The sequence below is a fragment of the Perognathus longimembris genome, chromosome 2 (genome assembly GCF_023159225.1).
Source record: "Perognathus longimembris pacificus isolate PPM17 chromosome 2, ASM2315922v1, whole genome shotgun sequence".
NCBI lineage: Eukaryota > Metazoa > Chordata > Mammalia > Rodentia > Heteromyidae > Perognathus > Perognathus longimembris.
In genome coordinates this window covers 46,083,611-46,097,303 of record NC_063162.1, presented here as the reverse complement: position 1 = coordinate 46,097,303, position 13,693 = coordinate 46,083,611, and positions in this window count along the sequence as shown.

Here is a 13,693-nt window from a genome sequence, read left to right as displayed (position 1 = left end):
ACAGGAACGGTAGAGGATGAAGGGGAAGATGGAAGCTGAGGAGAAGTGTGGTGGGAGCTTGGAAGTTTGGAGGGGAAGTGAAGTGTAGAGCAGAAAAGGAAGGATGAATGGAATGATACATAGGAAAGGAGGGTGGAAGGGAAAGAAAAGAGTGATTCAAAAAGGGATGGGTGAAGAGGAAAGAAAGGTTGGAGAAAGAGGGGAAGGATAGATGTGATTAGAAAGGTGCAGGTGAAGGAGAGAGTAGACAGGAGGTAGTGTTGGGGGAAAAGAGAAGGTTTGAGATGGAAAGGATGGGTGGATGTGAAGTGAAGGCTGTGAGAGAAGAAAACCTTTGAGGAAGAAGGGAAAGAATGTGAAAGAAGGATGCAGGCACCGAGCTACCACCAGGCTATGGGAAGGGAGCATTGCCCTAGTAGTCCCTCAAGTCCAGGATAGGGGGAGAGTGGGAAAAGACAGTCTGGTACTTGAGTCAATAATGTGATTCAGCCACGTTAACTGCTATGGCTGTTGTCACTCTAGTATTTTTCATTCCCACAAATTATGTCCACACAGTAAAGCAAATCTTTGTACCAACTGTTTGGTTTTTGTGTTTGTTTCTCTGGGTTTTATTGGATGTTGCTTATTGCTTTGTTTTGGTTCTGTTTTAGTTTTGGGTTTGTTTGATTTTAAAGATTTTTTGTCTTTTGATTTTTAGTACTAGGGATCAAACCCAGGTCGTTGCACTTGCTAGGCAGGTGCTTTGCCACTGATCTATATCCCAGCCCTGTTTTTGTTTTTTAATGGGGTATATGTGTTTTGTGACAGCATTGGGTCTTTAAATCAGGCATTGCACATGGTTCAGCTGTTGCTCTGCGATTTGAGCCATTCGAGTAGCCCGGCCACCTATCTGCTGGTTCATTTTGCTTTGTGGGTTGGTTTCCAGTCCTGGCACTTGAATTGAGGCCTGGGCCCTGTCCTTGAGTCTGAGGTGCAGCTTTTAGTTATTTTTGAGCAGTTTACTGGAGATGAGAGTCTCATGGAATTTCCTACCTGGGCTGACTTCCAACCATGATCCTCAGAGCTCAGACTTCTGGGTAGATAAGTTTACAGGTAGGAGCCTCCAGAGCCCAGCACACATTGTTTTATAGAAAGGATTTAAGCATCCTAGCATTCTAGTAGCCAAAATGGTCCTGGAGCCAATCCCCTGGGGCCAACAGGGGGCAGACTGTGCTCATTGTTACTGTGGGAAGAACACTTTCCTAGGCAGAGCGAGGAACATTGCTGGGTATATTTATTGGATATGCATGTAATCTGGTTCCAGCCCTGGGTCTTGAATTCAGGCCTGGGGCACTGTCCCTGAGATTCAATTGGCTCAAGGCTAATTTTCTGCCTCTCAGCCAAAGATCTAACTTCCTGCTTTTTCTGAGAATTTCATTAGAGGTATGAGTCTCATGAACTTTCCTACCTAGGTTGACTGTGAACCCCCATGCGCAGATCTCAGCCTCCTGGATATCCTGTATTACAGGCATGAGCCACCAGTGCCCACCTAGCTGGCTAGCTTTGAATCTGGCCTTCTGCCTCTCCTGCCACCCACACAGACACTAACACAGTGTAACAAGACAAGAAGATATGGGTTGACAGCTTGTTCTAGTAGCCACATCCTAATCATTAGTGACCACCTTTGACCTGCTGCCCATCAAATACTGAGAATTTGGTGATTTGAAACAACAGTAACAGAAAAAAAGATTTCTTTCCTTTTTTTTTTTTTTTTTTTAACATTTAGCAATGTGATCCAGACTGGCTTCAAGCTCTCACTCCTCTTGCCTCAGTCTCACTACTGCTAGTTTGGCAAGCAAGCCCGATTACACCTCAAAACCAAAAATTGTTCTTCCTAATGCTTCCTTAAGTTGACTGGTCTCGTTCAGCTCTTGACTGGGGGCAGCAGTCAGGTACCTGTTGGGGCTGTAGGGTAAGCAGGTCTGGACTTGCACACGGCTGGCCAATGATGAGCAGAAGCCATGTTTGGGTCACAGCTTCTCACTCAAGTCAACCAGGAACAGGGCAAGGACCTGTCAGGTATGACATTAAAAAAGCCTCACAGCTGCTTACAATGAAGACCTATGATAGAATGAGCAGGGTTAATGTTGCCAATACTACTTCCATGCTTAATCTCCAGTTGGGCAGAGTTGTTCCCTTGGATCTGCCTCTCCCTGACTTGTTCAAAGCACTGTGGCGTTTTCCTAGTAGCTTCTAAATAAATACACACCTGATGTGGTTGTGGCAATCCCTTCCTAGGTACCAAACCAAGTACAATAAAAGGATGTTTCTATCTAAAGTCTCTTATGCAGTTTTCCGAGCGCTGATATCCACCATGGTCAATGATTAAGCACTGTACATGAACTAAGTAATCCTATCAGGTTGTACCTAGTTGATTGTACCGAGTTATCTTCCATATATAGAAAGAAATGGCTAGGATACACACAGCACTTGGGGCAATGTATTCCTGCATTCATGTGTCAAGGTGGATAATGGCTAATCTTCCCAGCTCCCCTTTTAATGTGCCCTGAGTAAATATAAAGAAGCCCAACCCTGTGGGCCTGGTTGATGGATTCGCTCATGAGAGGATCGCTGAAAGGAGACCACCGCATGTTTCAGGCAGGAAAGAGTTTATTCCATTTTATTTTCTTTATTTTGCCTCCCACAAGAAAACAGTCGTTTAATTCTACAAGCCTAAAAATCAAAATGGAGGGAAAGAAAATATGGAAAGGCTCAGAGGAAGTGTTCTGAGTCAGGTGTGGTGGCCAAAGGTGGCTCTGGATGGAGGAGCCAAGTCTGCTTGAGGTTGGGTGGCTGGAAATTCACAGGTGGAGGCTAAAGCCCGGGGCCCCAGCTAAGGCCCCTCAGGTTGTGGTGGTGAGATTCAAGCCAGTCTCCTTCAGGTCTTGTCCCCCAGCTGGCTGTAACCTAGAACCCAGGGCTGGTGGGGTGCTTCAGCGTGTGCCACTCAGAACAGGCAGGCCCTGTGGGGAAAAAGGAAGGCTCTATGGCTGCGAAGAAGGCGTGGGAGGGGGGCAGGTAGGGGTGGGAGGGAGGTGTCTCATGGGAAAACTCCTGCTTGAGGCCATCTTTTCATCAGACTCCCCAGGGAACAGGTCAGGAACTTTTCCATGAGATCCAAGTCCTGGTCTCAGAGCAGGGCCCCAAGAAGCTGGTTGTAGAGCTGTTGGCCGAAGGTCATCTTCTTCAGGGCCAGGCACTCTCTCCTTGGAGCCTGGCCAGATTTTCTCACTTGGCATCCCCAAGGGAGGGGTCCTTGCAAACCTTGTGGATCAGATCAATCTCCAACTTCCCTGGGACACAGGGGCTTGTGATTCAGCAGCTCTTTTGAAAAGTGTTTATTGATTGATTGATTCATTTATTTATTTGCATGTGCTTGTGTGTGTGTGTGTGTGTGTGTGTGTGTGTGATTTGAATCAACCATTTGAATACAAACATTTCCCCTAAACAAGACCTTCTTTTCCCCACTCCAAAGTCCAACAGCACAGTAGGAGAAAGTTTCACTGGCTAGCACATTTCCAGACTGTGAACATTGTCCTCATTTGCCCAGGCCCGCGGGGTTTTGTCAACAGGAGCCCGAGGGGGAATTGACCTGAATGAGAGACAAACCAGACATAAGGAAGGAGACCAAGACAGGATTCTGATCAAGGTCTCAAACTTTATTTTTACACAGCAGCTTATATAGTGATTAGCAAGGGGGTAACTGACGTGAGCAGGGCTGTTGGGGGTGCTCGGCTCCTAAATCACAAAATGTACATTACAAGAAGGTTATGGGTGGGTGATTTTCAATGAAGGGTAAGATGTACTGCCAAACAGGATATCAGAACTAACCAACCTGCATGGATGAGGTATCACAGACACCAACCATTCTTTTCAATTAGCCCTATAGATTATTCATGTTACAATATGACAGCCATTTGGCTCCTGGCACTCATTGTGATTGGAGAAACTTCATTGATAAGCAGCCATTCTTACACAAAAGATCATCCCTGTGACTACTAATGGCACACAAAAGGAAGTGGTCTTTGTTAGGTCTTTTAAAGTAGGTAGCCAGTAAAGGAGAATGCCACATGGTATTCAGGCAGGAGAGAACATTTATTACTGAACTGCTCGCCTGTGGCCAAGATGATCGATGGCCTGAGAGAAGGGAGAGAGAGAGGGAGAGAGAGCGACCCCCACCCAGCCCTGCTTTATTTAGGGCAGGGGCAAGGGGTGTGGCTAGGTGGATTAGGAGGTGACCTCAGGGAAAGGGGAGGTAACTGCCTCCAGGTCTGCTGGTTACCCAGGTAACTGGGTGGAGACTTAATGAGGTGGGGGTATCTGCATGTAGCCCTCAGGGAGAGGACCTTACATTCCAGCCTTTTAATAGTTATGAAGAAGGGTGGAGACTCTCTCTGGCTGCTTCCTGCTGGCAAGGAGCGTAGGCATTAGGGGTAAAAGGCAGAAATGTGGCCCTTCCTGGAGAAAGCGAGCAGCAGGGTCCCTTGGTGGTAGATGCCAGTCCTTGAATGAAGCCTGGAAGAAGTCTCATGAGGCAGGGGCTGGGAAAAAAAAATATTAAGGCAAAAGGAAGAGTTTAGGGCACAAAATTAAAAATTGGGTGACTTGGACAGTTCTTATACTCAGGCATGGACATTAGATGGACAAGCTACTATCTCTTGATCCCCCGGCTCTGATTAATTTTGAAAGGGCGAGACAAAGTGACTCCATTTAGGATGCGATCATTCTCCTCTTACTCCACTCCATGATACTTGTTCCCGGAACTGGCTGAGTCCCAGTGGTCTAGGTGCTTGTTGCTGGGATGGCTTGCCCCCATTGGCATTCACGGGGTTTGAACTCCGGGCCTGGGCACTGTCCCTGAGCACTTCTGCTCAAGGCTAGTCCTCTACCACTTGAGCCATAGCTCCACTTCCAGCATTTGGCTGGTAAGAGATAAGTCTCTTCAGCCATGCTTCCAGCCTGGCTCTTCGCTGGTTAGTTGGGAGATGGAGTTTGAGGGATTTTCTGCCTGGGCTGGCTTCGAACTACAATCCCAGGCGTCTTTGCCACAAAAGCCCTTTTTGATTTCCAATTAAAACAACAAAGAGACCAAGGGGACTAGAGCTTACCTGTACCTTGTCAAGAATTGACCAAATACTTGCCAGAATTCTGCAATGACAAAACTCAGTAGATGTGATGAGTTTTAGCACAGATATATAGCTAGATGGACATACTAACAAATGACATTTACACAGACATACAGACTGTGCACATAGGTTTTACAGAATGCAAAAATGAATTTCAGCAGTAGACTCTTTTGTTTTTTTTTGTTGTTTTTTTTTTTTTTTTTTTGCCAGTCCTGGGCCTTGGACTCAGGGCCTGAGCACTGTCCCTGGCTTGTTCCCGCTCAAGGCTAGCACTCTGCCACTTGAGCCACAGCGCCGCTTCTGGCCATTTTCTGTATATGTGGTGCTGGGGAATCGAACCTAGGGCCTCGTGTATCCGAGGCAGGCACTCTTGCCACTAGGCTATATCCCCAGCCCAGCAGTAGACTCTTTTAGAATTCCAATAGTAAATGACTTTTTTTTTTTTCCTCAATATTTTAAAACCACGTGGTCGGTTAGAAAAACAATTTTGCTAGCAAACAACAATTTTCAGATTATAAAATGGAGAAACCATATTTTGATAAACTCCAGTGGGATGCCATGTTTAGGGGGGTGGCAGGAGGACACAAACACACTAATAGAGAACACGTGGCATGGCATAATGGCGCCTGAGCTGATGCCTGTTAAACCCAATATCCACCACGTGGTCAATGCTAGAGAAAAGAACTTTTAGATATCTTTGCTGACAAAGCACATTGGTGGTCAAGCCTCAGTTTCGAAGGTCTGTGAAAAGAGGCAGCTTTGTGAGCAAGGCACACAACGATGGTACGACTTGGGAATTTTATAAAGTAAGCAAGTAAGCAGGAAGATGAGAGAGAGAGGGAGAAAAAGAGAGGAAAAGAGAAAGAGAGAGAGCCTGAATATAAGTGACTTCTAACCATTTACCATTGCAGTAGCAAAACCTGTATCTGAGCGAGTATTTCGAGCAGGCCTCATTGTCAAGAGGTGTGCTAGCAGTTTCCTGGCTTGGGTGTGACTGATGCAAAACCCAAAAAAGCATGGGAGGAAGGCGCCTGGTGAGTGGATGAGCGGCAGAAGCGGCGGACGGAGCGGCAGAGAACCGAGCAGCAGCAGTTTCACTCACCAGGGTAGACAAGTGGTGTGGAGGTGGAGGTGGATGTGGAGGCCAGCAATGGTATTAGTGAAAAGTGCCACGTGGCGACTCGCAGCAGGCAAATAGAAGGGAATTCCACCTGTCCTAATTCTGAAGCCCTATCCGAGTCACAACACCATATATGTTAGGTTTTTTTAAAGTAGGTAGCCGGTAAAGGAGAACGCCACGCAGTATTCAGGCAGGAAAGAAAGTTTATTACCAAACTGCTGGACTGTGGCCAAGATGATCCATGGCCGGAGAGAAGGGAGAGAGAGAGAGAGAGAGAGAGAGAGAGAGAGAGAGAGAGAGAGAGAGGGGAGAGAGAGCGACCCCCACCCAGCCCTGACTTGTATCTATGGCAGGGGCAAGGGGTGTGGCCAGGTGGATTAGGAGGTGACCTCAGGGAAAGGGGAGGTAACTGCCTCCAGGTCTGCTGGTTACCCAGGTAACTGGGTGAGACTTAATGAGGTGGGGGCATCTACGTGGAGCCTTCCAGGGACAGACCTAACAGTCTTGACTGTGGGGTTGGGCAGGAAGAGGAAATATATGTTCTCTACGTGGTGACAGAAGCACAAACACAACACACTATTGGAGACAAGGCAGGCATTCAAAGTCTCATTTTCAATACTTCTATGTCTCATAATGAAACTCAGTATGGGAGCTGGCACCCAGATCTGATTTCATTCTGACCATTTACAGAGTGTACCCCCCCTCACTTGCATCATTACAGTTCTGGACAAAGTGCATTGAGCAGGAAGAGAGGAGTATCTACTCCTAACTCTTCTTGCCTTCATGATCATGTTCCTCGGTGCTGGAGGAGAAGGTGGTCCCCATGGAATTTACTGGTTGATCTTCAACCTCACAGGATCCGTGGGAGGTTTGCCTTTTCTTGATGTGTGTGTGTGTGTGTGTGTGTGTGTGTGTGTGTGTGTGTGTGTGTTGGTCCTGGCACTTGATCTATGGGCCGAGGAGCTGTCTCTGAGCTCTTCAGCTCAAGGCTAGCACTCTACTACTTGAGCCACAGTGCCACTTCCAATTTTCTGGTGGTTGATTGGAGATAAGGCTCTCACACACTCTCCTACCCAGGCTGGCTTTGAACCTCGATCCTCACATCTCAGTCTCTTGAGGAGCTAGGATTCATTCTGCATGTCTACTGTCCAAAACCCTCCTTTTAGCTTCAGAGCTAGATGCCATTCCTTGTGGAGACAGCGTGTAAGGTGTACAAAGAGCAGGAACCAGTTTCTCAGCTGCTCAACTTGGCAGGACTGCAGCAGCCTTATTCGGGAAGAGTTTCTTTCTCTTTTGGATTATCTTTCAGCGGTGAAAAATTCTTTCACTCACAACTCCCCACCCCTGACTAACCCAAAACGTCTCTGTGAAACCATTAACAAATATACCTGTCAAAGCTTTGGAACTTTTCTAGTGAAAAATAGGAAAACTTCCAGGGCTCAAGAGTCTCCGACCAAGTTTGTAAACCACAAAACCAAAGAGAACCACAACGCCCAATGCTTCTTGCTCTGCGGGAATGTTGGAGCTGCACTCTCCTCCATGTCCTCATGAGCATGATGCTCAGCAGCCTCCTTTCTCCTGTTGTTGTTTCTTCCAAAGTTTAGCCATGGCCAGGAGCTTGAGGTTAGCTAGGTTGGCGGCTGTATCTTCTGGGAAGATGTAGTCATAGTATTCTTACCAGGCTGCCTCAGACCCATTGTCAGTTTGGACCTTTCTTCTCTTCTTGGATTTCTCTGGCATGAGTTTGTTTACTCAGTCCTTCTCTGATACTGTCCCAAATTCATCTTCAAAGCTCCTCCAGGATTCCAGCAGCAGCAGCAGCCTGTCTTCCTTGTCTTCACAGTTCCTCATGGTTTGGTTAGCCTCCTCATAAATCTGTCTGCATCTAGCCTCACTTCCTTCTTCTCCCATAGACACCTTGAAGTGAGCCCTACTGGTACATACTTTGACGTGAGCTGGAGGAAGGGTCAGTAAAGATTTTGTGTTTCTCCGTTTCTTCCTGCTCCATTGTAAGGTGGATGCATTATTTCCATAGCAATCTAACCCTTATTTTCAAGAATTTTTATAGTTGCGAAGGGTCTGCAATTTTGGTGGGCGACTTCCTGATAACACAGGGTTGTCATTTTTAGAGGTAGAATTTGGGGATTTCATCTGGTCTGAGACAAGACAGCAGTATCAGTTCCTTAATAGTGAATGTGAATGTGGGTCCATTGAAAGAAGTCTTAAACTGGCAGGTTTGATCAATAAGAAAATATTATTTATTAGAGGGCACAAAAATGGCAGAGGAAAGGCAGCCATCTATGCATTGAAGAAATGAGGTGGAGATACAGGAGAGCATTCAGGTTGCTATTCATCTCATCTTTAGCGATTGGAGACAGCTTACCTTAGAAGGTCTGAGAGAGAAGCAGGCATGCCTTAGAATCACAATAGGAGTGACAGGAGCATAGACCTTTCTTACTCTTCACAGATGAAACCACTGTGGCTGTCCATTGAGCTTACCTGTGATGTTAGAGCTGGTTAGAGCCTGTCCACTTAGGACCTAAACCAGATGGATTAAGGGTTTGAAGAAAGACTTGATCCCCAGGAAACACTGGTAGAGGAGGGAAAGGGCCTTGATGAGGCTGGGGGAGGCATTGGTCAGCAGGTTGGTATAACATATGTCTAAGAAAGTTTAGGAGAGGAAAATAATCCATTTTGAAAATGGCAACGTTTGTGAGTTATGTGACTCTGACCCAGAGAGCTAGTCTTTCCCTCTGGTCTCCACGTCAGGCCTCTCTGAGCCCCAACCATGTGTAGTTAGTCTGAACTAATAGGAAATTGTATACCTGAGAACTGAAGACCTTCAGGAGTTCTTCTCAACTGAAGCCAACCAGGAATGCTCTACTTTTGTTGTAATTTTGAATATTTTTTCCAGTTGAAATAGGACTTTATGTATGAAGTGTACAGTTTTGCTGTGTGACCTGGACACTTGATATTACTTCTCTTAGCCTCATAAGGGCTCATACACCTGTTGTCCCATGTTAGGCTAGTTCAGGTCATTCGCACATTGCTATGATCAGTTTGGTATTTAAAGCTGGAGGAAAGCTTAGGAGAGGTGAGTCATAAAATCAGTGTAAATAACTAGCGTCTTCATAGCCTGGCTCACTTCAACTCCTGACCTACCCCTTAGACTGCATCATTCCTTGTGGCCCTTCCTCAAGCTGCAGTTGGTTTAGTCTTCTCCTACCTGTTCCCTTCCATTCCTCTTTGGAGTCCTTTTTCTGAAATTTAGCTGTCCTCGGAGGAAACCCTGGGGCCAGGAAGCATTTTCTAGAGACTGCAAGCCCAGGAGACCCTGACGTCATACTAGAGGGTCAGTCTTCAAGGCTTGTGGCAAGGCAGGAGCACCCAACCTGGCCATGACTTCCCTAGGGCCAGAATGCTACAGGGCTGGGAGCCCAGCATGATCAGGGTAAGCCATGCTTGGGCCCCCAAATCTCCTGGGTTTTTGCTCTGTTCTACCTCCACGGGTTGGTGGCAAGCTCAGGAGGGAAACCAAGAATCTCACCAGATTCCTTATGATTCCATCCCAACCCTGCAGATGGCCCAGATGGCCCCATGGAATGGGGACAAGTCCCACACCCCTTAGAGAGCCTCATGCCAGGGTTTCTACAAACAACTTTGCAGAACAACAGTTCAGTGAGGCATTTGGGATTTGAAATGCCACGTGCTTAATTAAGGTTGAATTAGGATTCCCACATTCATTTGCTGGGTGACTTTAGGTAACTTGCTTAACCATTCTGAGTCTTTGTTTTTGTTTTGTTTCTTCTTAAATGAGGTGAATTCTTTCTCTTAGAATTTTTGACAGGCTTTAATGTGATGCTAAAATAAACTCACCAGGTTGGAATCCCGCTGCCCCTGCCCACAGCATGCCTTTGCTGTGGGTGGAATTTAGCTATGGGCTTAGGCCCACCACAGGGCCAAACTGCTTAAGGCCAAGAAGGCTCTTGGCTCCATCGGTGTCATTGTGCGAAGCTTTCATAGAATGACCACAGAAAGGGCTGTGGTCTCCAGACCTGCAGGGGCCCCATCTTTGAGTTCTAGTGGTGGCCTGACTTAGGCTACCTATACTTTTTATGTCCCAAGCTGCCTGGCCTTTGTCATAGACTAAAAGTCCAGCCCCCAGATGTGGGAATGACCCCATCCTCATGTGGAGCTGATGGCAGGCTCACTGTCCACCTCATCCAGCACTCCAGCTGCCCGGAGGCAGCCACCGTCCACAGCTGAAGTAGATGGGCCAGGGACCAACACCTTCTAGGGCGTGACTCCTGCTGATTGTAAGTCAAACTGATGTCAGTGGAACTGTGGTTTAAGTTGTAGGGTACCAGCTTTGAGCTAAAGAAGCTCAGGGAAAGGGCCAAGGATTGGTGCACAGGTGTGCACACACACAAATTTTGACAACCATGAGCAAGAAAGCAGAGCAAGAGTGAAAGGCTCAGAGTTCATGTCCCAGGATGGCATACATACATTCTCTCTCTCTCTCTCTCTCTCTCTCTCTCTCTCTCTCTCTCTCTCTCTCTCCAACAACAAAGAAAAAGCCAGGAGATGGGATATGGAATAAATGGTTAATCACTAGCCTAACATGCATGAGGTTTTGAGTTTGATCCCAAGTACCCCAAAATAAATACATAGATAAATGAAAGAAAGAGAAAAAAAACAAACAACAGAAGAGTTGGGTTTTTCAGTGACCGTGGTTGTGGCTCCAATGGCCTTGGCCACAACATTAGATAGCAGATACTGCCCCACTCCCAGGCTCTGCTGAGTTTTCTGGTCTGGGCCTTTGTGCCTTCCTGTGTCTTCTCACACAGATCTTCTTCCAGGTTACCCTGCCCTCCCTAGGCCCCGGACCCTGCCCAGACCCCACCTCTTTCAGAAATCCTAGTCTACCATCTGGGGCAAGATAGATAGGCCTCTGCCTCCATTCTCAGCTCCAAACCTGGGTTTTCATGGCTACAGGAGAGGGTGGACTGCCTGTGGCTTCTGTCCTTTCCTGCCCCACAGCTCAGCGACCACCACATGGGAAGCTGACAGGGGCAAGACTCACTTCCCTGTATCCTCCATCTTCCAGGTGCCTTGCCTAGCCGTCAAGTGTAGCCACAGTGCTCAGAGTCAAAGCAACTGTCCTTGCTGGCTCCTTCTCTGGACTCTTCAGGCCTGTGGGTGGATGGGAAGGAGACTCCCTCAGCCTTGTGCCCCTCTTCAGAGCTGAGCTGCTTGGGGCATGGGGACTTGCTAGGGTATCCCAGGAGGGCAGGCTAAAGCTCCCCAGGCTCCTCTAGATGGGCTTGTAACTCTCCTCTGGGCTCTGGGCCCTGGGCCCCCAAGATTTCTGAGCCTCAGTTTTCCCAGCTGTCCAATGGGATCTCCTAGCTCTTTGAAGATGGTGACCTTTGAGAGGATAGCAGTGTTGTCCAACCCAGCACACAACTGGCTGGGTACACCTGGCTCACAACCCCTGAAGTACTCAGTCAGCCACAACGGGCACTGCAGTGCTGCTTCTTCTTCAAGAGGCATTTGAGCTGCTTCTAAGTGTGTGTGTGATTTGTATGTGTCAGTGTGTAAAAATGCTTCCAGACCATCTAAACCACTTGCTTTAATAGGACAAGCAATGCGACCCCTTGGCAGTACTTGGTATAACTGCTACCAGCCTTGTGAATAGGCTGACCAGGAGTCTTGTTCCCACTGCCCCCACAAATGTTTGTCTCTGTGACTTTGCCTGTCTGAGGCAATGAGATGCTGGCCCTTGGTGTCTGAGCATGGTTAATTGCCCTTCTGCTTCTATTGGCTGTCCATCAGTTCACTGAAGTCTTCTTCTAGGTCTGATAGGGTGAGGAGGAGGAACAGGGGAGGCTAGGAAAGGAGAAGGGGAGGGAAGGGAGGAGACAGTGCCAGCAAAGGGAAGTGGGTGAAAGGATACAGGAGTTGCAGAAGGTGGAGAGAAAAGTCAGCCCCCTTCCCTACCCCTCTGGCATTGTCCCTAGACCCAGCATCAGCTCACCTTGCCATCCTCTCAGTTCTCTCAATAATTTATGGATGTCAGGGAATAATGTATAGGCAATAATGTTTTACAGCTCTCCATAGAGTTGTGTTACTCCTCAAGTGTGCAAGCCTGGGTCCTGCTCACCCCACTCCCCCAAAACAGGATTCCCAGGACTTGGGAGAAGCTCTGAGGTAGCTCTGGCTGAGGTAGCAGGGTAGGGTGTCAGTGCTCTGCTCATCTTACCTAGTTGCTTCATTTCATCCCCAGAGGAGCAATAGGCCTCAGATTCCCATCAGGGCTAACTTAGTTCTTCCTTAGTGTCTCTGCCCCAAAGTCTAAGACAGAGGTGTGAGCTTAGTCCCAAATTCACCACCCAAGTGACTGGCAGTGCCCTCTTACACCTGCCAGGCCATGCCACCTCAAAGCAGCCAGGACGCAGGGAGGAGCCTGACTAAGAAGCTGACAGAGGGCTTTGAGGCCACCAGAAACCAGACAAAGGACTGGATCATGGAGAAAGGTCCTCCATGCCTTTCAAGCAGTGACTAAGCATGCAGAAAGCAGAGGGAACTCGGGCACACAGAACTGTGTCCTCAAAGCTTCTGTAGACAGGCAGTAATACACTGTGGATGGAGCCAGCTGAATGCGAAGCTGTGCAGACGGTATCCTACCTAGAATAGGGGATGGCCATTGGACATTAGCAGACATTACCACGTGGATTCCTGCCCCACTCGCCTGTCAGGAAGAAATGGAAATGCATATTTGCTCTGCAAAAGATCCTGATATTTGTGTGTGTGTGTGTGTGTGTGTGTGTGTGTGTGTGCGCGCGCGTGTGTGTGAATGTTTAGGGGCTTGACCTCAGGGTCTGAGGCTGGACTGAGCTTTTGTGCTCAGTGCTAGCACTGTACCACTTGAGCTACAGCTACACTTCTGGCTTTTTTGGTATTTAACTGAATCTAAGTGTCTCATGGGCTTTCCTGCCCAGGCTAGCTTCAAACCGCAATTCTTAGATCTCAGCCTCCTGATTAGCTAGGATTCGAGGTAAGATCCACTAGATTCCAGTAAGATGCTGAGGTTTAACAGGGGTCAAAATTGGAAATAGTGATCTGGGAATGTGCTTAGTGGTAGATTACTTGCCTAGCATGCCCAAAGCCCTGGGACTGATTTCTCAGTTCCACAAGAAGAGAATCCACCAGAAGAGGTATTATGGCTCAAGTAATGGAGTGCTAGCCTTGAGCCAAAGAAGCTCAGTGACAGTGCTCAGACACTGAGTTCAAGCCCCAGGACTGGGGCTTGAAAAAAATTGAAATAGTCAAAGTATGTCTGTTTTAGGTTCTGGCAAAAGAAATTCCATTGATGGGTCACCTGAGCCCTGACATCAGTTTGACTTAC